Here is a 26,006-nt window from a genome sequence, read left to right as displayed (position 1 = left end):
ACTGTAAATACTTCAAGCTGCCTGCCTGTGGTATTAATAGGATCAGAAGAAGAGCAACAGCACTTGTCTTCAGGTAGCTATAGATGCAACTGTGCAGGGTACACAGTACACTAACTGTAAATACTTCAACCTGCCTGCCTGTGGTATTAATAGGATCAGAAGAAGAACACCAGCACCTGTCTTCAGGTAGCTATAGGTGAAAGAGAATAACAAGAATGGATCTAGCTAAACTGAATACAGTGTATATATATATATATATACAACACCTGGGATGCATATATATACACAATACACTGTAAGTGCAGCTAACTGACTCGCCTGCCTACTCTATGTAACTTAAACCATATGACACTGTCTCTCTCTCTGTCTAATTCTCTCCGCCGCTGCAACACACTACACAAGGCCGCCATGCAGGCGGCCTTATATAGTGTGGGGCGTGTACTAAACCCCCTGAGCCATAAGCTTTGGCCAATTACGGCTCTCTGTGCAGACGGCACTGTGATTAGCCAAGCATGCGGGTCATAGTGCATGCTTGACCAATCATCAGCCAGCAATGCACTGCGATGCCGCAGTGAATTATGGGCCGTAACCCGCCACTCGAATTTGGCGCAAATGGCCCATAACATTCGCAATTCGGCGAACGGTCGAATACACGATATTCGAGTCGAACATGGGTTCGACTCATACTCGAAGCTCATCCCTATCCAGAAGGTGCTGTGGCCAAATTTCCCAATCTAAATGCAGTGAGCCAGCATGAGAGGCATTTTCCAGATGTCGGAGGTCCTCCCTAAAACCCCTACCCAAAGAGCACCGCAAGGAAGATGTTGTGTCTGTTGAAAACGCAAACATAGGCGTGACACCTGCTATTTTTGCTCCTCCTGTCCTGGCCAACCTGATCTCTGCATTGGGGACTGTTTCCATCGCTACCACACACTAGTGGAGTATTGGCATAGGGTACAGCACGGCACAGTCCTAGGGCACACTTTTACACAGGGTCTCGAAAGATGTTAGATGGCCATCACATTTTGAGAGACCCTAACCTAGAACGTTTACAGTTACAAATAAAAGAGTAAAAAACATAAAAAAAATAACATAAATATATATATGTATATATATATATATATATATATATATATATATATATATATATATCATAAAAAAGCCAAAAATTGTTGTAGTTTTATTGTTCTTACTGTTTTACTGTATTTTATGCTATACTGTAATGTTTTATCGTTACTGTGTTTTATCGTGTTTGCTTTGCAGGTATGTCATTCTACTGTTATACTGTACTGTTACGGTGTTTTATTGTTATCCATTGTTAGCTTTGCAGGTACGCCATTCAGCTGCAGCACTGATTTGTTTATTTTGACAGCAACAGGGTTTGCTCTCACGATATGTAAATCCATGACTCCAGCGCTGTATGAGGTGATTTCCCCAGCACAATTTAAAAAAAGAGCAGATATGCCAAAGCATAGGGGTAGGGGTGGACATAGGGGCGGATTGCCTCTATGCTTCTGCATTTATGTTTTTTACACTTTTTTGGCACAAATTGCAATAAAAAAAGTAGTTTTATTGATACTGTGATTTATTGTTAACCATTGTTTGCTTTGCAGGTACGCCATTCAGCCGCAGCACTGATTTATTTATTTTGACGATACCTAAATCTGTGACTCCAGCGCTGTAGGAAGTGATTTCCCCACCACAATTAAAAAAAATAGCATATATGCTGGAGCATAAGGGCAGGGGTGGACATAGGGGCGGATCGCCCCTATGCTTCGGCATATATTTTTATTCACTATTCTTGGCAGAGAGTTCATTATCCACATCTATCAATGTGAATAGAGGAATCTGTTAGTTTCTTTTTTTGGGGGTTCAAAATAATTTTCTAGCAAATTTTTTTTATTTTTTCATGTAAACCAAAAGTGTCAGAAAGGGCTTTGTCTTCAAGTGGTTAGTAGAGTGAGCAATGTGTGGCATAAGCTTCTAATGTTGGGCGTAACATGCCAGGACAGTTCAACCCCACCAAGGATCCCATTTTGGAAAGTAGACACCCCAAGCTATTTGTTGAGAGGCATGTTGAGTTCATGGAATATTTTAGATTTTGACACAAGTTTTGGGAAAATGACAAAAATGTATTACATTTTTTTTACACAAAGTTGTCACTTAAATGATATATTGCTCACACATGCCATGGGTTTATGTGGAATTACACCCCAAAATACATTCTGCTGCTTCTCCTGAGTATGGGGATACCACATGTATACCACAGCTTGAAGACCTGAAACTATTAACCCCCACCATGCTGGAAGTTCAGTATCGAGAAAAAGACTGAGCAGCCAACAGAGAAGCTTTCTACATGACGTACCAGCCTTCAGGACATGGGACATACTTTATTAAATGTAAGTGGTGTGCACTTGTAGGGGAAAAATAATTTTTGGCTAAACGTTATCTTTAAAAACTTCATGTTTAAACTATTTCCAGCTGTTGGTAGAAGGGTTTGGTGACACCCGTCCACTAGTCAGTATTGATGCGTTCCACTGAGACCCCTTGCCCAGCACTGCCAACAATCTCAAGATTCAGACGCGGCAGGTCTCCCAGTTACATATTGAGAAGGCCAAGCAACGCATCTTTTTCTGTAAGCAAAGGGTATTTGAGTACGGAGAAAGATCCGGTAAACTCCTTGCATATTTTGCTCACTTAGATTCACGTCCCCCGGTGGTGGTGTCATTGACTGACCCCCAGGGAAATGACGTCACTGATCCGCAAGAAGTAGCGGAGGAATTTGTGAGATTCTATCGCACACTCTACACCTCCTGGGTCACTCACACTCCCCAAGATACCAAAGATTACCTAGCAAGAATTAAATTCCCTAGATTGACTGATGCCCAACGTGAACTCTTAGAAGCCCCTTAGGAAACTATCTCTTGTCTGGCTACATCTAAGGCCCCAGGATCAGATGGCTTACCACTTGAATTTTATGCCACCTACTCTGAAATATTAACCCCTAAACTTTATGACCTATTAAATCCATATTTGACACGGGAATCTTACCCCCTCTATGAGAGAAGCCCAAATTGTAGTAATCCCTAAGCCTGGTAAGGACCCTAAATACCCGGAATCATGAATATTTGCCGCCTATTTATGAACATTCAGGGGTCCCATGATGAAGTTGGTTTGAGGGTCGTGGTGGCTCTAGACGCCGCCAAGGCCTTTGATTCCGTGGAGTGGAACTACCTATGGGAGTGCCTCTCGAGATTTGGACTTGGCCCCAACTTCACTCGCTGGGTTCAGCTCCTGTATCAATCCCCGAAGGCCAAGGTGTTTGTAAATGGCTGGCTCTCCGACCAATTCCTGCTGGAGAGAGTGACCCAAAAAGGCTGCCCCCTATCCCCCATGCTGTACGCATTGGCTGTGGAGCCGTTGGCTATCATGGTTCGTGCGGACACAAATATTCGAGGCCTCAGGACAGGGAATCTGGAGGAGAAGATTGGGATGTATGCAGATGATACACTCCTCTACTTGGCCGACTCGGGTCCCTCCCTCGTTGCATCCCTCCACTCCATAAAACGTATTGGAAGCCACTCGGGCCTAAGCATTAATTGGTCTAAATCCCAGATCCTTCTGATTGACCATTTTCCCCCTCACTCACATCCCCCCCTCTAAATCACCCCAGGGTCTCTTTAATCAAGTACCTCGGAGTGCAAGTTACTAGATTGCTCACAGACTACACACTCTTGAATATTGAACCCCTGTATACCCTGATCAAGACTAAGACACAAAATTGGGCTTGACTACCCCTGGGTGTTATGGGATGCGTCAGTTTAGTCAAAATGATACTTCTCCCAAAGATACTCTATTTGGTGTGGCATGCTCCCCTGTATATAGCACAAAAAATTTTCAAAACAGTTGAATCTATTCTTAATTCGTTTATATGGGGACACAGCAGACATAAATTATTTTGGAGAATACTGAAGAACCCAGTGACATTGGGAGGAGTTCCTCTTCCAGATTTTCAGGACTATTATCTTGCCTCCCAACTTTCCCACTTCTATCATTTTGACAAAAACGAGCTACCAAGATACCAGCTACTACTCTGTGAACACCCTGATAACCCAGCCCATACCCGACTTCAGACAGTCCTAAGGGCCCCACTGACAGGACGTACTCCCCAACACAAAGCAGGCATGTTGACACACCACCGGAGGGTATGGCAGTTGGCACTACAAAAACTCAGGATTCCACAGATTCATTCTCACACCCCCCTCTGGTTCAACACACGTCTGCCTGAACTATTGTCCATCCCAGACCCTGCGGTTTGGATACGTAATGGGATCTTGTATATACACCAGATCATGACCACTACGGGTCTTAAAACATTCCAAATGCTAAAAGATGAATTCTCACTTCCCAATCACCTCCTTTTCAGGTACTTACAACTCCGCCATGCTATACAAACTCAGTTTGCTGGCTCCAACCCATCCCTGACAGTCCCCTCCATAATTGACACGATTACAGGTGCTGAGCCAGCCAAACTAATCTCCACCCTCTACTCTGTCATCCGTCTTCCCAACATCATGGCCTTGGCGTATACTGCTAAGACTAGATGGGAAGTGGACGTTGGAATAATTGAGGATGAGGATTGGGATGAGATCTTGGAAGACGTGAAAAAAGTTTCCCCTAAACTGTCGGACCGCCTCACACAGTTGTATATTATACATAGGACATATCTGACTCCTCAGAGGATAGCGCGTTTCAAACCCATGTATAATCCAGGATGCCGTCTATGCAACCATACCCCAGGCTCTTTCTATCACCTTATATGGTCCTGCCCAACTATCCAAGCATACTGGATACACGTGATATGCTTCCTGCATGATCAAATGGGCTCTCCTGCTACTCTAGACCCAAAGATGTGTCTACTCAGTCTGCTGCCAGACCTACAAACCCCTTCATACCTTTCTACATGAAACGCTATTATTGGCGAGAAAAGCGATAGCCCGTAATTGGATGCAGGCCCTACCCCCTACAATCCAGTGCTGGAAAAAAGGAATTAATGACACTCTCCCATATAAAAAGTTGATTTATGTACATAGAGGGTGCCCGCTTAAATACGAGCAGGTCTGGAACAGATGGTTGGGGATGGTGAAACATGTACTTGAAATGTTGATATGTTCATCTCTCATTTCCCTCCCTCCTCTCCCCCTTTCCCCCTTTCCTCTTTATTGTGTACTGGCTTCATGTCCGGTGGATATTTCACCCAGATAACATAATGTGCTCATGTATGTACTACTGTTCTGGCCATGTCGGCCGACATTATTTTATGTACCATGCATATATTTTTTCAATAAAGTTGGTTTTTCAATTAAAAAAGGCAGTATTGATGAAATAAGGTCAGTGCTGCCTTGTCTAACCAAAGGGCCATTAACAAGACAGGCATATGAAGAGACAAGGATGGGGATGATTTATTTTAAGGAGTGCTTATTAAGAAAGAAAAATCATTCTTGCAGTGTGTAACACATTGTACTTTTACTACCTTCCCAAAGTCCATAAATCCATTGAGTACCCTCCAGGAAGACCCATTGTGGCCAGTACTAACAGTTTTCTAAGTGGCATGTCCTATTACATCGACTATTTTTCACCATCGATAGTGTCACAGCTTCCATCTTACATTATAGACTATAGTCATGTCATAAAAATCCTTCAAGATTACAACTGGGAATCTGGTTACTTGTGGGCATACCTGGATGTTTGCACCAGGTGGGCCTTAGGGCCCTACAATATTTTTTATCCAAGGACTCAAATGTGAATTACAAGCAGGCTCAATTTCTAGTTGATGTGTTAAGTTTTGTTTGGAACACAAATATTTTGTGTTTCTTGATAAATTTTATCTACAAACCCAGGGCACTGCCATGGGTGCAAATGTTGCCCATTGTTATGCTAACATCACCTTAGAGCAGTGGTTGTTAACATTTCTCAAGATGTGGGGACCCCTAACAGTAAAATTATTTTCGTAGCGTGGGTTGTCAGCATCCAAGGCAAGACAAGTAATTTGCGCCCCTAACCCAAGGACATTTAGATCTCCCTGAGTCCCTTCCACATGTACAGTATTAATACCCCTTATGGTACATTTTAGGATGTACCACTCTTTCTCTTTGTTCTCCTTTCTTTCCCTTTAATCTCTCTCTATCCTAATGTCTTGTTTTTTTCCCCATCTCTCTCTCTAGCCGTCTTTCTTGTTCTCTCTCTTATGCTTTCTCTCCCTTTATCTTTGTTCCTCCTCCTCTTTTCCTCTCCCTTCCATGTATTCTCTATTTTTATTCCTTCTCTTACTCATTTGTTGGGGGGTGTGGGGAATGGGATAAGTGGAAGTGCTGGCAGGGAGTTGGGATGAGTGACAGTGCTGGTGGTGGGTGGGATCAGTGGCAGTGCTGGGGGAGTTTTAATCAGCCAACAAGGTGCTCTTGATCAAGGTCATCTGCTGATCTGAGAACTGCAGTGGGGACTTTTAATGGCAACTATAATCAAAGTAGTGTTACTCACTGTGTCTCCTGGTTCACTGTGTCTCCGACTTTGTGGTGTCTCGCAGCAGTGACACCTATGCCAAAATCAGGAGATGGGGTCTCCTCCAGCCCCTCCCACTTCACATTCCTCACCAGTCAGCTGACCTCTAGTCTTTGCCCCCCAGCCATGCCATCAACTGAATGGGTGGCTGTGAAGAGGTTGTGTGGGTGGCCACGGGCTCCAGGAACAGCCCAGCTGGGTGGCCACATGGCTCCAGGGACAGCCCTGCTGGGCAACCGCAAAAAGGCTGGAGAGTGGTGCAGGCTTCAGGAACAGCCCAGAGTTCGACCCCTGCAAATCACCTGCGAACCACTGTCTTAGAGTATTAAGAGAAGTTGTGTATTTGGTGTAACAATCCCTTTTCCAAACATGTAGCTTTCTTTGTGTGCTATATTGATGATGTTCTTATCATTTGGAGTGGGAGGCTAGAGGAGTTTGAATCTATTATCTCCAATTGTAATGATAACAGCTTTTGGTTTAACATTTACTCATGTCATAGACCCAATAAGTCTTATATTTTTTTAACCTAGAACTGACTCATGAAAGGGGTACTATCATCACAAAGAATTTTTGCAAATCAGTTGCGGGGAACTGGTATTTACATTACACAAGTTGCCACCACCTCACCTGGAAGGACAATATTTCATCTGGCCAGTTTCATCAGCTGGAGTTGTTCAAAGATTGAAGATTACATAGAACAGAGCATTCTTCTAAAACAAAAATTCATAAATAAGGGCATATTCTACATTTTTGAATACCCCTCAGACCAATCAGAAAAATAAATCCCCCAATCTAATTTTACGCGTTTCACCACAACATTTAATAAAGGATTAACAGGCCATAAAAAATGTGTTTCAAAAACACTGGCACATTCTAAAAATGGATCCCAAACTGGCATCAGTCATCTCTGACCTGCCTTGTGTTACCTTTAGGAAAGCCCGCACTTTAACCACTTCAGCTCCGGAAGCATTTACCAACTTCCTGGCCAAGCCATTTTTTGCGATACGGCACTTTGTTGCTTTAACTGACAACTGTGCGGTCGTGCAGCGCTGTACCCAAACAAAATTGATGTCCCTTTTCCCACAAATAGAGCTTTCTTTTGGTGGTATTTGATCACCTCTGCGGTTTTTATTTTTTGCACTATAAACAAAAAAAGCAACAATTTTGAAAATAATTTTTTTCTGCTATAAAACATTTCCCAAAATAAAATGTAAAAAAAATGTATTTATCAGTTTAGGCTAATATGTATACTGCTTCATTTTTTGTTAAAAAAATCCCAATTAGTGTATATTGAGTGTATATTGATTGGTTATCGCGTTTACAAAATAGGGGATAAATTTATGGGATTTTTTATTATTATTTTTTTCTTACTAATAATGGCAGCGATCAGTGATTTTTAGCAGGACTGCAACATATCGGCGGACAGATTGGACACCTAACAGACATTTTTTACACTTTTTTGGGAACCAGTGACAAAATTACAGTAATCAGTGCTAAAAATATGCACTGTTATTGTACTAATGACACTGACGGGGAAGGGGTTAACATCAGGGGCGATCAAGGGGTTAAATGTGTTCCCTGTTTGTGTTTTATAACTGTATGGGGGACTGTGTGACTGGGAAAACACACAGATCCATCTTCCTTCTTAGCAGAAAGACAGGATCTGTGTAATCTCCTGTCAGAATGGAAATCTGCCTTGTTTACACAGGCAGATCCCCATTCTGTCATTGCGGGGAACTATCACGGTTGGCCGGTGGACATTGAGTCCACCGGACCCGCTGCTTGGCTCCCCCGCTGGCCAATGGGAGCCCGCGCATGCCCACAAAAGCGAGTTCCCAAGCCGTTGTACACCTACGGCGATTTGCAGGATCTTGCCACCTTGCCGCAGTTTAATGACGGCGGCTGGATGGCAAGTGGTTAATGCCCCTTTCGCACTGTCTGATCTGGTCCGCCCATCAGTTTTGCAGGCAGACCTGATCGGACCCTCCAGTCTCTTCTATAGAGTGGCGGATGTCAGCGGACACATATCCAATGGGTAGGGGTACATACTCATTCACATGGGGTGGGGGCTGGGATCTGGGGGCCTCCTCGTTAAACGAGTTTCCAGAATCTGATAAGCCCCCTGCCCGCAGACCCCACAACCCAGAGTTGTGGGGAAGAGGCCCTCGTCCCCATCAACATGTGGGCAAGGTGATTTGGGGCAGAGCCCCCCCACCCCAGAGCATCCCCCTATGTTGAGGGCCTGTGGCCTGGTATGTTTCAGGAGCAGGGACGCTCGCTCGTCCATCCCCACCTCTTTTCCTGGTCTGCTGGGCTGCATGCTCAGATAAGGGTCTGGTGTGGATTTTAGGGGGTCTCTCACACCCTTTTAAAAAATAAATTGGCAAGGGGTTCCCCTTAAAATCCATACCAGACCCAAAGGGCCTGGTATGGATTGGGGGGGACCCCACACTGTTTTTTTCTGAATTTTCAATTGCCGACATTCTTTTGTTTACATTTCAGCTCTCAGTGGGGAAGACTGCTGATATCTGATGAGTCATCCGTTGTTAAGGATGCGGCGGCTGCTCCTTATCAACCAGCTATTATTCACATAGAATTTGAATTGGTTGATCATTTTTTGACCAATCCGAATTTGAATTGTTCTGAAAATTTGGAATTCATAAGAAAATGAATAAACAAAATGAAATGAAACTAATTTTAATTTCAATCTACATTTGGACTGAAACGAATTGCACACATCTAGTGGTCCTATTCCCCATTCATCAGGCGGATCGGAATGGCTGGTGTCAGATGGAAATGGACATGGTCCTTTTCCATCCAATTGCCCCATAGAAGAGGACGGGACTGTGTCCGTGTCTGCTCTGCAAAGCAGACTTATCATCTACCAGGCATCAGCAGAGAGATCCCCCGCTGAGCAAGCGGATTCTGCTTAGCAGAGGCACCCATGTAAAAGGGGCCTTAAGAATATTATTGCACCAAGCAAAGTGAAAGATAACAACAAAGTTAAACTAGAGACTATTCAATTCTATTTCGATAATAGAACAGCATTTTTAGATGTGGTAAGTGAGGATGCCTCACATGTCAGTTTATTGTGTGGGGTCAAACAACGTTTCAAGATAAGTCTGGCCACACCTATGGCATAAGACTGTTCATCACTTGTTCAACAGATCATGTGATTAATGCACGGTAGTGTTCATGTGAACTTCTGTATTTGGGGCGAACCACACATCCATTTGGCAAGAGGATCGGTGAACAAGACCATAGATTTATCAAGGTATGGTTGGATATGCATACTCTCCCACCCCATTTCACTTCATGCCATGGCGGGGACATGGGGGCCTTGACGGTATTCACCATTGAATGTGTATCTGATGGGTCCCTAACTGCTAGTCAAAAGTTCTCGTTATTGTGCAAATGTGAGATCTTTTGGATCCATAAGTTAAATACGCTAACTCCAAAAGGCTTCAATGAGGATCCCGAGATTCAGAGTATAATTTAATAGTAATCATGTGTATTGATCAGGTATGGACCATAGTGGTCCTCGATTTTAATAAATCTGGATATGTTTTTTTCTTTTTCTGTTTATTCCCTAACTTTAGTATTTTTCGTTCCCCCCCCCCCCTTTTTTCCCTATAAAAGGATTTTTTTAAAATTAAAGTTTATGTATAATTTATTGTTTTATTATTATTAGTATTATGGTTTGATGGTCATAAATCATAAATGAACATATATATAAATATTTGATATACGTATATTTCTTATATATATTTCAGTGTAGCCCCGAGGCTACGGCAGCACACATAAGTATTTGTAACTAATTCGTTTCTGTGGCCCATTAAGGGTTAAACTACATTCCCCATCAGCAGCTGACCAGGCTTCCTTTTGGGCTGAGGGATATGCCCTGTTAGCTGTTAATTGGTGGGGGTAGAAGTGTCTATATAAACATTGGTTTGTCGATTGCCTACCAGTATTAGACGAAGGGGACTGCCCTGAAACATGTTATCCTGGCAATCGGCTTGAATTCCTGGTGTGTTCCAATGTTTTGTGTCCGCCCTTACGGACTTCCAGGTTCCAGTGAAGTTGCTACCAGTGATGCGCATCCCTCCATTTCCTTGCTGCGGCCAGTGGGTTTGCTCCAATGCAGATCACCTGGGCCTGACTCTCATCCCAGTCCCCGGGTATATCCTGGATGCTCAAGGGTTGCAAGGGTTACAGCTGGTCATCTACAGGTAACCATCCCTAGCGTTCAGTGTTTTAACCAATTGTGGAATAAAGTAGGACTGTTTTTTGGAGATACTGCTCTCTGTGTTTTTGCGGCTCTTGGACTACTTGCTAGCTAGCCCTTTCTTTCACTACTCACATAGACAGCATCCGCATGTCACTCTAGGAGCGCCTTGTCAGTGTTTTGGTTTTTATGTTTTCTGGCCACTATCCCAGTGGTCACTCTGAGGCAGCCCTTCTCACTGACAACCAGCATTCCACTCAGTTATGGTGGTGGGCTCTTACCAAGAGGGAGACGGAACAGACTAACGCCTTACAAGGTTGTTGTTTTGTTTATGATTTATTTTAACCCTACTCCAAAGTACTGAAAGAGAAAGCCAGAGTGAGGTATGGAAAGGCATAACTTTTGCATTTGAGGTATCTTTTTGTTGACTGGAGTTCAGCTTTAAATATACATATGCAGGTATGAAAGCAAGTAATCTCTCTTTTATGATATGGCCAGATGGAACAGTCCTATTAGAACTGCAAAACAGGGAAGGGTCAATCACCAGGCACCAGGGCCAAATTGAGAGCACCATCATGGGCCTGGTGCTGAGGATTTTGGTGGAATTTTGTAAACTTAAAGTTATCCATGTGCATGGGCAGGTGACAGGTACTATTAGATCCCTAATGACTCACTGAGTGGCGTTACCTATATATAACACTGATCTCTATACACTGAGTGCTAGTACCTATATATAACACTAATATCTGTATACTGAGTGCTATTCCCTATATATAATGCTGATATCTGTACACTGAGTGGCACTCAGTGCCACAGCAGGGATATGAACTGGAGAATAAGTGGCTGCTCGTATCCCCATGGTTTCACCAACCCACTCATCCCGGAGGGCAGTCCCTTCGCGTCCTCTCACAGTGCTGCATCAACCATGTCATTGTTTACTGCCTGTCAGGGCTGGGCTCAGCCCTTTCTTCTCTCAGCTGGCCGCTCAGCTGTCGGCTAATTGCCAGCTCCCATCTCTCTCCACAGTTACCCAGCTGTTGTTGATTCTGCTCATCAGTCCTGCCTACTTAAAGTCGTCCAGCTCACTTGATCTCTGCCTTCACCTTTGTCAACATCACAGAGACTTTCTCCTGCGTTCCTGTTGAAGACTTGCTCGGCTGATGTTCCTTCTGGCTCCTGATCCTGCTTGCTGTACTACTACGTTTATCTCTGGCTCTCTCACATTTGCTTGGCTGACTACCCGATCCAGTTACTGAATTCTGGCTTGTTTTGACAACGCTTACTCTGTTTACCTTATTTTTATTATTATTAAACAAGTGTGATTTAACTATACCTTTGTCTCGGTCTGATTCATGGTTCCTGATAGTAGGTGAAGGCCATGAATTCAGAAGATACAGTCAATCCACTTGTTGGTAATATTTTTTCCAGATTGGATGAGCAAGATCAGCGCATGGATCAGTTTGCCATAGTGGCTGCTCCGGTACAACCTGAGTTGCAGGCCATCCCTGTTGCTGTGCCAGTCTCTGCACCCGCCTCGAGTATGGTTCTGCTCTGCTTCCCCAGTGATTTGGGGGCAATCCAGTTCAATGCAGAGGGTTTCCCAACCAGGTTGAGATTTACTTTGAGATGCTGCCCCAGGCGCTTCCCACCGACAGAAGCAAAGTAGGTTTCATGATATCTTTGCTTTCTGAGAGAGCCCTAGCCTGGGCAAACCCTCTATGGGAGACACAAAAAACTGTTGTCTTGAGTTACCCTGAGTTTGTGGCCTCCTTTAAAAGGGTATTTGATGCTCCTTCATGCTCCGCTTCTGCTGCCAAGTGCCTCATGTCCATCAAACAGAGTACGAGAACTGTTGTCGACTATGCCATTGAATTACATACTCTGGCAGCAGAGGTTGCTTGGAACAATGAGGCCCTTGTGGCTGCTTTTTCTCATGATCTCTCGGATTCCATCAAGGATGAGATAGCAGCCTGAGATATACCCACTGAGCTGGAGAGGTTGATCACGTTTGCCATCCTCATTGACTCCAGACTCAGAGAAAGACTCTCTTTTAAGGAGCGCTTGCGGAAGCCTCCTGTACATTTGCCTCCGAGCTTTGCAGTCCCACCCGTGCCTCCCTCACCTCCCATGCCTCCTGGTACCGAGTCGATCAGTGAAGATGAACCCATGCACTTGGGCTTCACGCGTCTCTCTGCGGATGAGAGAGCCTTTAGGAGGAGGGAGAGATTGTGCCTTTATTGTGGCCAGGCAGGTCACTTTTTGAAGTCTTGTCCTACCTGTCCAGGGAATGCCCGAACCTTGAGGTCCTGTCATGGGCAGACCTTAGGTGGCATTGTTTCATCCCTAGTTATCCAGAAGGATAAGCCCCTGGTTTCGGTTAACCTTTCTTGAGCTGAGTCGTCCATCGAGATACAGGCTCTAATCGACTCTGGGTCTGCAGGCCTGTTCATTGATGCTCTCTTTGTATCGCAGCACTCAATTCCGCTGCAGCTGTGTGACACTCCACTTGCCATTGAGGCTCTTGACAGGAGACCTCTACAGCCTGCCCATGTGACTCATGAGACGGTTCCGTTGTCCATGGCCGTAGGGGCTCTTCACCATGAGATAATCCAATTCCAAGTTATTTCCTCACCTAGGCTTCAGCTGGTTATTGGTTATCCTTGGTTACAGAGGCACAACCCCTCTTTTGATTGGTTCCATGCTGAGGTTCTCTCCTGGTCACCTCAATGCAGTGAGACATGCTTCCAGAAGGTAGCCAAGGTCCTGTGTACCTCTTCACTCTCCTCCCTGCCGGAGGAGTACCGTGATTTTAGCGATGTCTTTGACAAAGGTCAAACCGGTAGTTTGCCTCCACACTGGCCTTATGATTGTGCAATTGACCATCAACATGGTGCCATACCCCCTCCGGGCCCGGGTGTACCCTTTGTCGGTCTTGGAGGATAAGGCCATGGAGGAGTATGTTGCAGACACACTTTCTTGAGGTTTCATCCACAAATCCTCGTCTTCTGCTGGTGCTGGTTTCTTCTTTGTGAAGAAGAACAGCAGTGAACTGAGACCTTGTATTGATTATAGGGGTCTCAATCGTTTCACGATTAAGAATGCCTACCCGATTCCATTGATTACAGAGTTATTTGACCGCCTCAAGGGAGCAATGGTTTTCATGAAGCTTGATTTGAGAGGGGCATACAATCTCATGCGGATTAAGGAGGGCGATGAGTGGAAAACTGTGTTTAATACCAGAACAGGCCATTATGAGTACCTCGTAATGCCTTTTGGCCTTTGTAACACCCCGGTAGTTTTCCAGGAATTTATTAACAATGACCTCCGAGATTTGTTGCAGTTATGTGTGGTGGTATATCTCGATGATATCCTCATATTTTCCAAGTCCCTGGAGAGCCACCACACAGATGTCTGTCGTGTGCTTCAGAAACTAAGAGAGAACAATCTCTATTGTAAACTGGAGAAGTGCGAGTTCCATTGTGAACAGGTTAAATTCCTGGGCTATGTAATTTCCACTGCTGGTTTTTCGATGGACCCAGAGAAACTTTCGGCAGTCCTACAGTGGCCCGACCCATGGGTTTATGTCCTCTGCAGCGTTTCCTGGGCTTTGCCAACTATTATCGGAAGTTTATTCGTAACTTCGAATAAGTTACGAATAAATATTAGGGTAGGTGCCTGGAGTTGCAGCTCCAAAAGCCCTACATTAATCCAGCCCTTCCAGGCTCCACTCCATCAGGGTCCTCTGATACCCAGCTCAACTTCTTTACTGCTGTACAACACATCTTCCATGGACTGATCTTTTACCTATATGCACAATGCCTTCTTGCACATACCAAGTATGTCCCACTGACTGACAATATTTACAACATACATTACAGTCAGTGATTGAAGTGGCCTCCAGAGCAATTACAGCAAGTGAATAGGGCTCTCTAAACCAGGGATCTCAAACTGGTGGCCCTCCAGCTGTTGCAAAACTACAAGTCCCATGAGGCATTGCAAGGCTGACAGTTACAAGCATGACTTCCACAGGCAGAGGCATGATGGGACTTGTAGTTTTGCAACAGCTGGAGGGCCGCCACTTTGGGACCCCTGCTTTAAACCTTCCCTGTGCTGCCCTATATATATGTGATACTGTGCACACAGGTGCTACTCAAGGTGAGTCTTCCAAAGATACACAGTAGTGTTGATTGCATATTTTACTATCTAACATGGAAATTACTAGACTAACCATTTCTGCTTCAGTTTCATTCTATCCATCTCTGAACTAAGTATACATTTTATAAAATCTCTAATTACTTTCCTACTTAATTCAGTGAAAGTATATTTAATTTCTAGCCTCCCTAATACAGCTACTTTAATTAATACATAATTTTTTTAAATATAGTTAGCCTTGATGTTATTTACGTCAAATCTCTAAAATACAATTTGTTTTAATTAGAAGCCTGCTGCTAATTATTCATGCCCTATTATAAAAACATTATAAAGTTAATATTTTTGCATTATAAAATCAAGTTAGTCTTTTGACAACAGATTTTGAAGGACATAAACTCAAAAATGATAGCATTGTGAAGTGTTTATTATGAAATCTATTGTATGTAATGTATTTTCAGTAGAATACAGTTGCCTAGGAATAAAAGGCAATACAAGATCCAAATACCAGTGAATAAGGACATTACATACAAGGTTAAAGTGTTTCTAAAGGCAGAAGGTTTTTATTTATTTTTTTTTTTATCGAAATACATTCTATGCATTAACCACTTGCTTACTGGGCAGTTACATCCCCTTCCTGCTCTGACTAATTTTCAGCTTTGAGCCCTATCACTCTTTGAATGACAATTGAGCGGTCATGCAACACTGTACCCAAATTACATTTTTAATTTTTTTTTCCCACAAATAGAGCTTTCTTATAGTGGTATTCAGTCACTGCTGGGTTTTTTTATTTTTTGCTAAAAAAACTAAAAAAGACTGAAGAGTTTGAAAAAACAAAAACAAAACAGTTTTATAGTTTGTTATAAAATTTTGCAAACAGGTAATTTTTCTCCTTTGTTGATGTGCGCTGATGAGGCTGCACTGATGGGCACTGATAAGTCGGCACTGATGGACACTGATAGGTAGCACTGGTGGGCACTGATGAGATGGTACTGATGGGTGGCACAGATGGGTGGCACTGATGGGCACTAATGGGCAGCACTGAAGGGCATTAATAGGTGGCACTGAAGGGCACTGATAGGTGGCACTGATGGGCACTGCTAGGTGACACTGATAGGTAACACTGATAGGTGTCACTGATGATGAGGCACTGATGGGCACTGATTGGCAGCACTGATGGGCATTGATAGGTGGCACAGGTGGGCACTGGTAGGTGGCACTGGTGGGCACTGGTAGGCAGGACTGGTATGCACTGGCAGGTGGCACTGGTGGGCACATATACTTGGGTGATGTCTCACCCACTTCGGGGCTGCTGTCCCTCTGACAAAAAACGGTGACCTGATTTTCTTTCTGCTCATGTTGTCAGAGGAAGCAGAAAAAAAGCTGATTACCGATCTTTTGTTTACATCAGGTGATCAACTGTCATTGGCTGACAGCTGATCACGTGGTAAGGTTCCGGAATCGATCGGTGATCAGCCAAGCCTTATTGACTCGGTGATCACAGAGTGCGCAGGCAGCTCATGCAATTAATGTCCACGCTGTAGCCAACATTCGGCTATAGCGTAGACGGGAAGCAGTTAAGATAAAAAACTTTCTGTGTGCAGCAGCCCCCCTCAGCCCCCCTAATGCTTACCTGAGCCCTATCTCCATCCAGCATTGTTACACTAGAGCAGGGGTCTTAAACTGGTGGCTCTCCAACTGTCCCATCATGCCTCTGCCGGTGGGAGTCATGCTTGTAACTGTCAGCCTTGCAATACCTCATCGGACTTGTAGTTCCACAACAGCTGGAGGGTCACCAGTTTGAGACCCCTGCATTAGAGCCTTGGCTGTCCGGGACTGTCCCTCCTGACTGGCTGAGGCACAGCAGCAGGCACCATTGGCTCCAGCTGCTGTCAATCAAAGTCAGTGACCTAATAAGAGAGGGGGCGGGCCTGAGCCGCGTTTCCATATCTGAATGGACACACAGAGCAGCTTGCTGTGGGGGCACTCAGCAGAAGGGAGGGGCCAGGAGCGCTGGCAAGGGACTCAAGAAGAGGAGGATCTGGGCTGCTCTGTGCAAAACCATTATGCAGAGCAGGTAAATATAACATGTTTGTTATTTTTTGTTAACAAAAAAAACACAAGATTTTAATATCACATTAAGCCATTTTAGCAACAAAAGCTACATTAAACTGCAGCTTTCATTTTTGGAAGAACGACTGAAACTGTTTTGCAAATATTACAAAATAACTCCATGAGAGATACAATTTGTAGCCTGTACTATCCAGTGGAATATATATCTGCTAAGTCCTGTGTGAGTATAGGAAAAAGCACACAGGAGTCATAAAGGGGCTCCAAGTCTCTCTGTGTTGGAGTGATTCCTTACCCACAGGACTGGGAGAGTCGGGCAGCTGAGCAAGTATGGAGCACTGGGAGACCTGAGGTGACTGATTTTCTAATCAAATTGAGAATTAGTATTTTAACTTAAAGCAGTGGTGGAACTACCAGGGTCACAAAGGTCACACTTGTGACTGGGCCCTGGCAGTCTGCCACCGTGGGGTGCCCCAAGATGACTGTGAGACTGTAAGGCTCCGTTCACACTGCTGCGACCCCAAAGTCATGCAACTTGCTTGCGATTTACATACGACTTGCTTGTGATTTTCATGCAACTTGCTTGTGATTTTCTTGAGACTTCCTAGTGACTTGCTTGCAACATTTGTGATTAACATTGCAGTCTATGGCACTCAAATCCATACCAGCACAAAGGGCCCCCGGGACAGATGGAAAGGGCCGGGTGGGCTTCATGTTTTTTTGCACTGGGTCCCTGAAGGTTCTAGCTATGCCTCTGACTTAGAGCATAGGTTACCTTGATTTTATGCGAGCAGAGTTTAATTTAGAAGTGATAATGATTTTTGGAGTTAACGTTTTCAAAAAAGTGACAGTTTTAGGGTACTTTATCCTACAAAAGAGGGCAATGAAAGCCAAAAAAACGTAGCCAGCAACTAGTTGTGTAAACAGCTATTAACCTTTAATCTGTTGCATTACTTGAAGAGATCCTGTTAGGAGGTTATAACAATTTTTTACAGCACTTATATGTGAAGAAAACAGATTTATACTTTGCTTGTTAGCTGAAATTTTGCTCTGTAGCAGAACTCCTGTCATTGATTCTGTTCCTTAGTTCCAAATGTGTGAAATATTGTGTCCCCTGCTGGCCGCTGTGACTCCTCCCAACAACCCCTACATCACTAGGGTATCCTGTGGTGACTAGGGGTCTGCAGTAGCAACCACAGCAGCCAGCAGAGTACCTTCTATTTGAAACACCAGAGGAGTTAAATAAGATCAGTGCTAAAAGCTCTGCAACAGAAGAGCAAGTGACTTCCGCACAGCTAAGTAACAAGCTGCCTTCTTCACAGGGTACTGCTATTTTAATCCCCCGACAAGGTCCCTTTAAGGTGTGTGTAAAGGCAAAATCCAAAATGTTAGAATACAGAATTGTATTTTGTGAATTAGATTAGATTAGATATATTCTAAAACCAGTAGATGGCAGTGTTTATAAGTTTGTAGCTGCATCTATGGAATGCTCTATGTCTTTTCCCTGGATAAAGTTTCCTGTTTCCTGTTTGCAGTTAAGCAGCAAAGCCCATGTGGACTGTGCACAGCCTGTTCTGTAAGGCTATATAAAAAATTTCTAACACTTTATGGGCCCAGACACTCTCCCAGAGAAAAGCAGAGAACCCAGTCATAGCCCAGTCATAGCCAGCTACAGCAAATAAGTGCAAGATACAGCAACAGAAAGAAGACTGCAACAAAATAAAAGAAAATGGCCAGTAACACAGCTGCAACAAAGCTTTTATTTGCAAATCTGACAAACCAGAACCACCAGTCTTGGAAATGCAAGATGAAAATGGTGCTAATAAGAAAAGGCACATCAGGCCAGAATACCTTTCAGATCAGGGCCGCTGATAGAGGGGGACCACCAGCCCTGTTGTAAGGGGCCCGAGCACATGGGGGGCCCACACAGGGAGGGGGATTAGTGACAAATGACAATTGTGTCTCTTTTCCTCCAGCAGATGAAAGCTGCTCTCCTCTCCCCGCTGCCAGCTTTTATCTGCTAAGAAAGAGACAGCCTTCCTTCACTAATCCCCCTGCTCCTGAGTTTATCTCTCTAACTACTTTGTTTCTCGTGAGTGCACGTGGACTGTGAGTGCATATGGACTGTGAGTGCATGTGGGCTGTGAGTACTCGTGAACTGTGAGTGCACGTGGACTGTGAGTACTCGTTGACTGTGAGTGCACGTGGACTGTGAGTACTTGTGGACTGTGAGTGCACATGGACTGTGAGTACTTGTGGACTGTGAGTGCACGTGGACTGTGAGTACTCATGGACTGTGAGTGCACTTGGACTGTGAATGCATGTGGGCTGCAAGTGCACATGGGCTGCGAGTGCACGTGGGCTGTGTGCATCTTTGTATTGTCCTGTTGAGTCCCTGCCTATTGTCTTGTTGAATATTAGTATTAGAAAGCTAGTTGTTAGTTAATTTGGACAGGGTATAATCCCCAATCCTCATTAAATTAGTAGGTACGATGCCCGGCGGGTGTGGAGAGGTGACGCGGTGTACATCTGGCGGCATGTATGCGTTCCTTGACCATCCGATTGAGGGTGAATACTGCTGTGCAAAATGTAAGTACGTTGTTTCCCTGAAAGCCCAGGTTCTGAATCTAGGGAAGCAACTGTCAACACTAAAGGAGAGTTGGGATTGTACCCAGCAGGTGCCAACAGGTGCCAGCACAGAGGCGGGTGGAGATAAAGAGGGGCAGGCACCAAAGCAGAGTAGATGGGTGACAGTCAGGAAGGGTAGAGTGGAAAGTGCCAGGGAGGCCGGTCCTGGGCTGGAACATCCCAATAAGTAGTTGAGTGACAGTGGTGAAACCAGTCAGGGACCAGCACTTCCCTAGCTGCCAGGGGAATAACTCCTCCAGTGAGGGTGGGAGTAAAGCCAAGGGAAAGGAAAGACAGATTTTGGTGGTAGGGGACTCAATTCTTAGAAGGACAGAGAGGGCAAGCTGTCACAAAGACCTGAAGCCCCGAACTGTATGTTGTCTACTGGGTGCTCGGGTTCAGCACATCATGGATCTGGGAAGGGCTGGGTGTCAGAAACCATGAAATCAGGCCGAGACAGAAGTACAGTCAAATCACACTTGTTTAATAATAAAAGTAAAAAGAACAAACAAAGTCAAAACATAGCCAAAGTTCAGTAACCGGAATAGATAGACAGCCAAGCCAGAAGTCAGGGATAAATATAGTGGAACAGCAAGCAGTATCTGGCGCCAGAAGGGATGTCAGCAAAACAAGTCTTGAACAGGATCGCAGGAGAATGTTTCTGTGATGTTGACCAAAGTGAAGGCAGAGCTCCTCTGGACTGGACGGCTTAAGTAGGCAGGACTGATGAGCAGGATATCATCAATAGCTGAGTAACTGTGGAGAGATAGGAGCTGGCAATTAGCCGACAGCTGAGCAGCCAGCTCAGAGAAGGAAGGGCTGAGCCTAGCCCTGATAGTACCCCTTCTCAATGACCCCTCCCCCTCGGAGGACCACCAGGCTTGAGGGGAAAATGTCTATGGAAATCACGGAGGAGGACAGGGGCATGTACATCCGAGGATGAGACCCAAGAGCGTTCCTCTGGACCGTACCCTTTCCAAAGCACGAAGTATTGTATGTACCTACGGGAGTCAACAATGGACTGTACTTCATACTCCTCATGGTTCTCAAACTGTACAGGGTGAGGACATCACACCGAGGTGGTAAAGCGGTTGCAGACCAAAGGTTTTAATAAGGAGACATGAAATACATTAGAAATAAGCAAATTAGAAGGAATACTCTGCGAACAAGCGAGTCATCCAACATGGAGTGTTGGAAACCATAATTCGCCATAAACGGGAACAATCGGGAAGCAGAATTCAAGGCACTGTTGTGAGCAAACTCTGCCCACAGTAACAGGTCTGGCCAGTTGTTATGATGGTCAGAAATACAGCAATATAGGAATTGCTCCAAGAACTGATTCGCTCGTTCTGCGGCCCCATTAGACTGCGGGTGATACACAGAGGAGAAAGCAAGCTGAATTCCCAACTGTGCACAAAAGGCTCACCAGAACCGGGACACAAACTGACTACCCCGTCCATGGCAATCACCTTGGATAGCCCATGTAAGCGAAAGATCTCCCAAGCAAAAATAGAAGCCAGTTCCTTAGAAGTGGGCAACTTCTTAAGTGGAATACAATGACACATCTTTGAGAACTGGTCAACCACCATAAGGATAACTATATTGCCCTGGGTGTTGGGTAACTCCACAATTAAATCCATAGACAGGTGGGTCCAGGGCCTCTCTCCATTGGGTATGGGTTGTAGGAGGCCCACTGGAAGGTGTTGTGAAGTTTTACTCTGAGCACACATGGCACAGGCAGCTACGAAGGCAGTTACATCAGCACATAGACTAGGCCACCAGAATTGTTGGGAAATGGGCCAAAAGAGTTGATTCTTCCCAGGGTGGCCAGCAGCCTTGGGAGAATGGTAAGTCTGGAGCACGGCAGCGCGGAGACTCTCTGGGACAAAGCAACGGTCACATGATTTTTCAGGAGGAGCATGGACCTGAGCAGCAAGAATTTTATCACCCAAAGGAGAAGTGAGAGTGGTGCGAACCGTAGCCAGAATATGATCAGGAGGAAACACGGGAACCTGAACCAACTCCAACTTGGAAGTGGGGGAAAACTGTCGTGACAAGGCGTCAGCCCTTACATTCTTATTACCAGGTGAGAATGAGACAATGTAATTGAAGCTTGACAAGAAAAGGGCCCAGCGCGCCCTTCTGGGAGAGAGGCGTTTAGCCTCAGACAAGAATGTGAGATTCTTATGGTCAGTAAGAATGAGTGGTACCTTCGAGGAGATTTCTTCATTCTTTCACGGCTAAAATGATCGCCCACAGCTCTCTGTCACCAATCTCGTAATTGCACTCCGCAGATGACAATTTGTTGGAAAAGTAGCCACAAGGATGTATAGCGCTCTCAGAGGTAGGATGTTGAGACAGAAGGGCGCCAGCACCAGTCTCGGAAGCATCAACCTCAAGGATAAAAGGTAACGTAGGATCAGGATGTGTCAACATAGGAGCAGCCTTGAGACTCTCAAAGGCCTTAATGGACTCTGGAGACGAACTCTGTGGGTTATCGTCCTTTCTGGTCATATCAGTCAGGGACTTGACCAGAGACGAGAAGTTACGAATGCCCAGGAAACGCTGCAGAGGACGTAAACCCACGGGTCGGGGCCACTGTAGAACTGCCGAAAGTTTCTCTGGGTCCATCGAAAAACCAGCAGTGGAAATGACATAACCCAGGAATTTAACCTGTTCACAATGGAAATCGCACTTCTCCAGTTTACAATAGAGATTGTTCTCTCTTAGTTTCTGAAGCACATGACAGACATCTGTGTGGTGCTCTCCAGGGACTTGGAAAATATGAGGATATCATCGAGATAAACCACCACACATAACTGCAACAAATCTCAGAGGACATCGTTAATAAATTCCTGGAAAACTGCCGGGGCGTTACAAAGGCCAAAAGGCATTATGAGGTACTCATAATGGCCTGTTTTCCACTCGTCACCCTCCTTAATCCTCACAAGATTGTATGTCCCTCTCAAATCAAGCTTTGTGAAAATCGTTGCCCCCTTGAGGCGGTCAAATAATCTCGTAATCAACGCAATCAGATAGGCATTCTTAATCGTGAAACGATTGAGGCCTCTATAATCAATACAAGGTCTCAGTTTACCACTCTTCTTCACAAAAAAGAAACCAGCACCAGCAAGAGATGAGGATTTGCAGATGAAACCTCGAGAAAGTATGTCTGCAACATACTCCTCCATGGCCTTATCCTCCAAGACCGACAAAGGTTAAACCCGGTCACGAGGGGGTTTGGCACCAGGTTGAAGGTCAATTGCGCAATCATACAGCTGGTGTAAAGGCAAACTACCGGTTTGACCTTTGTCAAAGACATCGCTAAAATCGCGGTACTCCTCTGGCAGGGAGGAGAGTGAAGAGGTGCACAGGACCTTGGCTACATTCTGGAAGCATGTCTCACTGCATTGTGGTGACCAGGAGAGAACCTCAGCATGGAGCAAATTTAAAAGAGGGGTTGTGCCTCTGTAACCAAGGATAACCAATAACCAGCGGAAACTTAGGTGAGGAAATAACTTGGAATTGGATTATCTCATGGTGAAGAGCCCCTACGGCCATGGACAACTGAACTGTCTCATGAGTCACATGTAGAGGTCCCCCGTCAAGAGCCTCAATGGCAAGTGGAGCGTCACGCAGCTGCAGCGGAATCGAGTGCTTCGATACAAAGGCAGCATCAATAAAAAGGCCTGCAGCCCCAGAGTTGATTAGAGCCTGTATCTCAACAGACGACTCAGCCCAAGAAAGGGTAACCAGAAGCAGGGCCTTATCCTTCTGCCTAACTGGGGATGAAACAATGCCACCTAAGGTCTGTCCGTGACAGGACCTCAAGGTTCGGGCGTTCCCTGGATGGGTAGGACAAGACTTCAAAAAGTGACCTGCCTGGCCACAATAAAGGCAAAATCTCTCCCTCCTCCTAAAGGTTCTCTCATCCACAGAGAGACCCGTGAAAAGCAAGTGCATGGGTTCACCTTCACTGACCGACTCGGTACCAGGAGGCATAGGAGGTGAGGGAGGCATGGGTGGGACTGCAAAGCTCGGAGACAAATGTGCAGGAGGCTTCCACAAGCACTCCTTAAAAGAGAGACTTTCTCTGAGTCTGGAGTCAATGAGGATGGCAAACGTGATCAACTTCTACAGCTCAGTGGGTATATCGCAGGCTGCTATCTCATCCTTGATGGTATCCGAAAGACCATGAGCAAAAGCAGCCACGAGGGCCTCATTGTTCCACGCAACCTTCGCTGCGAGAATTCAATGGCATAGTCGGCAACAGTTCTCGTATTCTGTTCGATGGACATGAGCTACTTGGCAGCAGAAGCGGAGCGTGCGGGAATGTCAAATACCCTTTTAAACGAAGCCACAAACTCAGGGTAGCTCAAGACAACAGGTTTTTGCGTCTCCCATAGAGGGTTTGCCCAGGTCAAAGCTCTCTCAGAAAGCAAATATATCACGAAACCTACTTTGCTTCTGTCCGTGGGAAACGCCTGGGGCAGCATCTCAACGTATATCTGAACCTGGTTGAGAAACCCTCTGCATTGGACTGGATCGCCCCCAAATCTCTGTGGAAGCAGAGCGGAACCAAGTGGATTGACTGCATCTTCTGAATTCATGGCCTTCGCCTACTGTCAGAAACCATGAAATAAGGCCGAGACAGAAGTACAGTTAACTGCTTCAGCCTTGGAAGATTTTACCCCCTTCCTGACCAGAGCACTTTTTGCGATTCAGCACTGCGTCGCTTTAACTGACAATTGCACGGTCGTGCGACACTGCACCCAAACAAAATTGACGTCCTTTTTTTCCCACAAATAGAGCTTTCTTTTGGTGGTATTTGATTACCTCTGCGGTTTTATTTTTTGCGCTATAAACTAAAAAGGAGCGTCAATTTTGAAAAAAACGCAATATTTTGTACTTTTTGCTATAATAAATATCCCCCAAAAATATATAAAAAAATTTCCTCAGTTTAGACCAATATGTATTCTTCTAAGTATTTTTGGTTAAAAAAATCAAAATAAGCGTATATTGATTGGTTTGCGCAAAAGTTATAGCGTCTACAAAATAGGGGATAGTTTTATGGCATTTTTATTATTAATTTTTTTTGTTACTAGTAATGGCAGCGATCTGCGATTTTTATTGGGACTGCGACATTATGGCATTGGCATTTATACAGCGATCAGTGCTATAAAAATGCATTGATTACTGTAAAAGTGTCACTGGCAGGAGCCCGGTGGTGATCGCGACCCCCAGGCACTCGCATCGGCTCCATAGGCGAGCAGGGGTTGCGCGCGTGCCCCAAGTGGCCAAAAAGGAAGCGACATAAGATAACGGCGATTCGCACAGCTGAGTCATGTTGCCGCAGTACAATTGCGGCAGCTGGTCAGCAAGCGGTTAAATCACACTTGTTTAATAATAAAAGTAAAAAGAACAAACGTAGTCAAAACATAGCCAAAGTTAAGTAACCAGAACGCATAGTCAGCCATGCCAGAAGTCAGGAATCAATATAGTGGAACAGCAAGCAGTATCTGGCGCCAGAAGGGATGTCAGCAAAGCAAGTCTTGAACAGGATAGCATGAGAATGTTTCCCCCAAAAAAATATATAAAAAAAAAATGTCCTCAGTTTAGACCGAAATGTATTCTTCTACATATTATTGGTAGAAATAAGCGTATATTGATTAGTTTGCACAAAAGTTATAGCGTCTACAAAACAGGGGATAGTTTTATGGCATTTTTATTATTAATTTTTTTTTTTACTAGTAATGGTGGCGATCTGCGATTTTTATTGGGACTGCGACATTATGGCATTGGCATTTATACCAGAGGTTAACACTAGGGTGCGAACAAGGGGTTAATTGTGTTCCCTAGTGTGTGTTCTAATTGAAGGGGGGAGGGGACTGTGTTGGGGAGATGACAAATCGTTGTTCATACTCTGTATGAACAAATGATCTGTCTCTTCTCCCCTCAGAGAACTGGAAACTGTGTGTTTACACACACAGATCCTGGTTCTCGGTGTGCCGCGAGCGATCGTGGGAGCCCGGCGGTGAACGCGACCGCCGAGCACTCGCATCGGCTCCGTGGGCGAGCAGGGGTCGCGTGCGTTCCCCTAGTGGCCAAAAAAGGACATAAGATAAACATAGCCAAAGTTCAGTAACCGGAATGCATAGTCAGCCATGCCAGAAGTCAGGGATCAATATAGTGGAACAGCAAGCAGTATCTGGTGCCAGAAGGGATGTCAGCAAAGCAAGTCTTGAACAGGATAGCAGGAGAATGTTTCTGTGATGTTGACCAAGGCGAAGGCAGAGCTCCTCTGTACTGGACAGCTTAAGTAGGCAGGACTGACGAGCAGGATATCATCAACAGCTGAGTAACTGTGGAGAGA

This window comes from Aquarana catesbeiana, linkage group LG03 (assembly GCF_042186555.1).
Source record: "Aquarana catesbeiana isolate 2022-GZ linkage group LG03, ASM4218655v1, whole genome shotgun sequence".
In the NCBI taxonomy this organism is placed as follows: domain Eukaryota; kingdom Metazoa; phylum Chordata; class Amphibia; order Anura; family Ranidae; genus Aquarana; species Aquarana catesbeiana.
Note: the sequence above shows the minus strand (reverse complement) of the source record.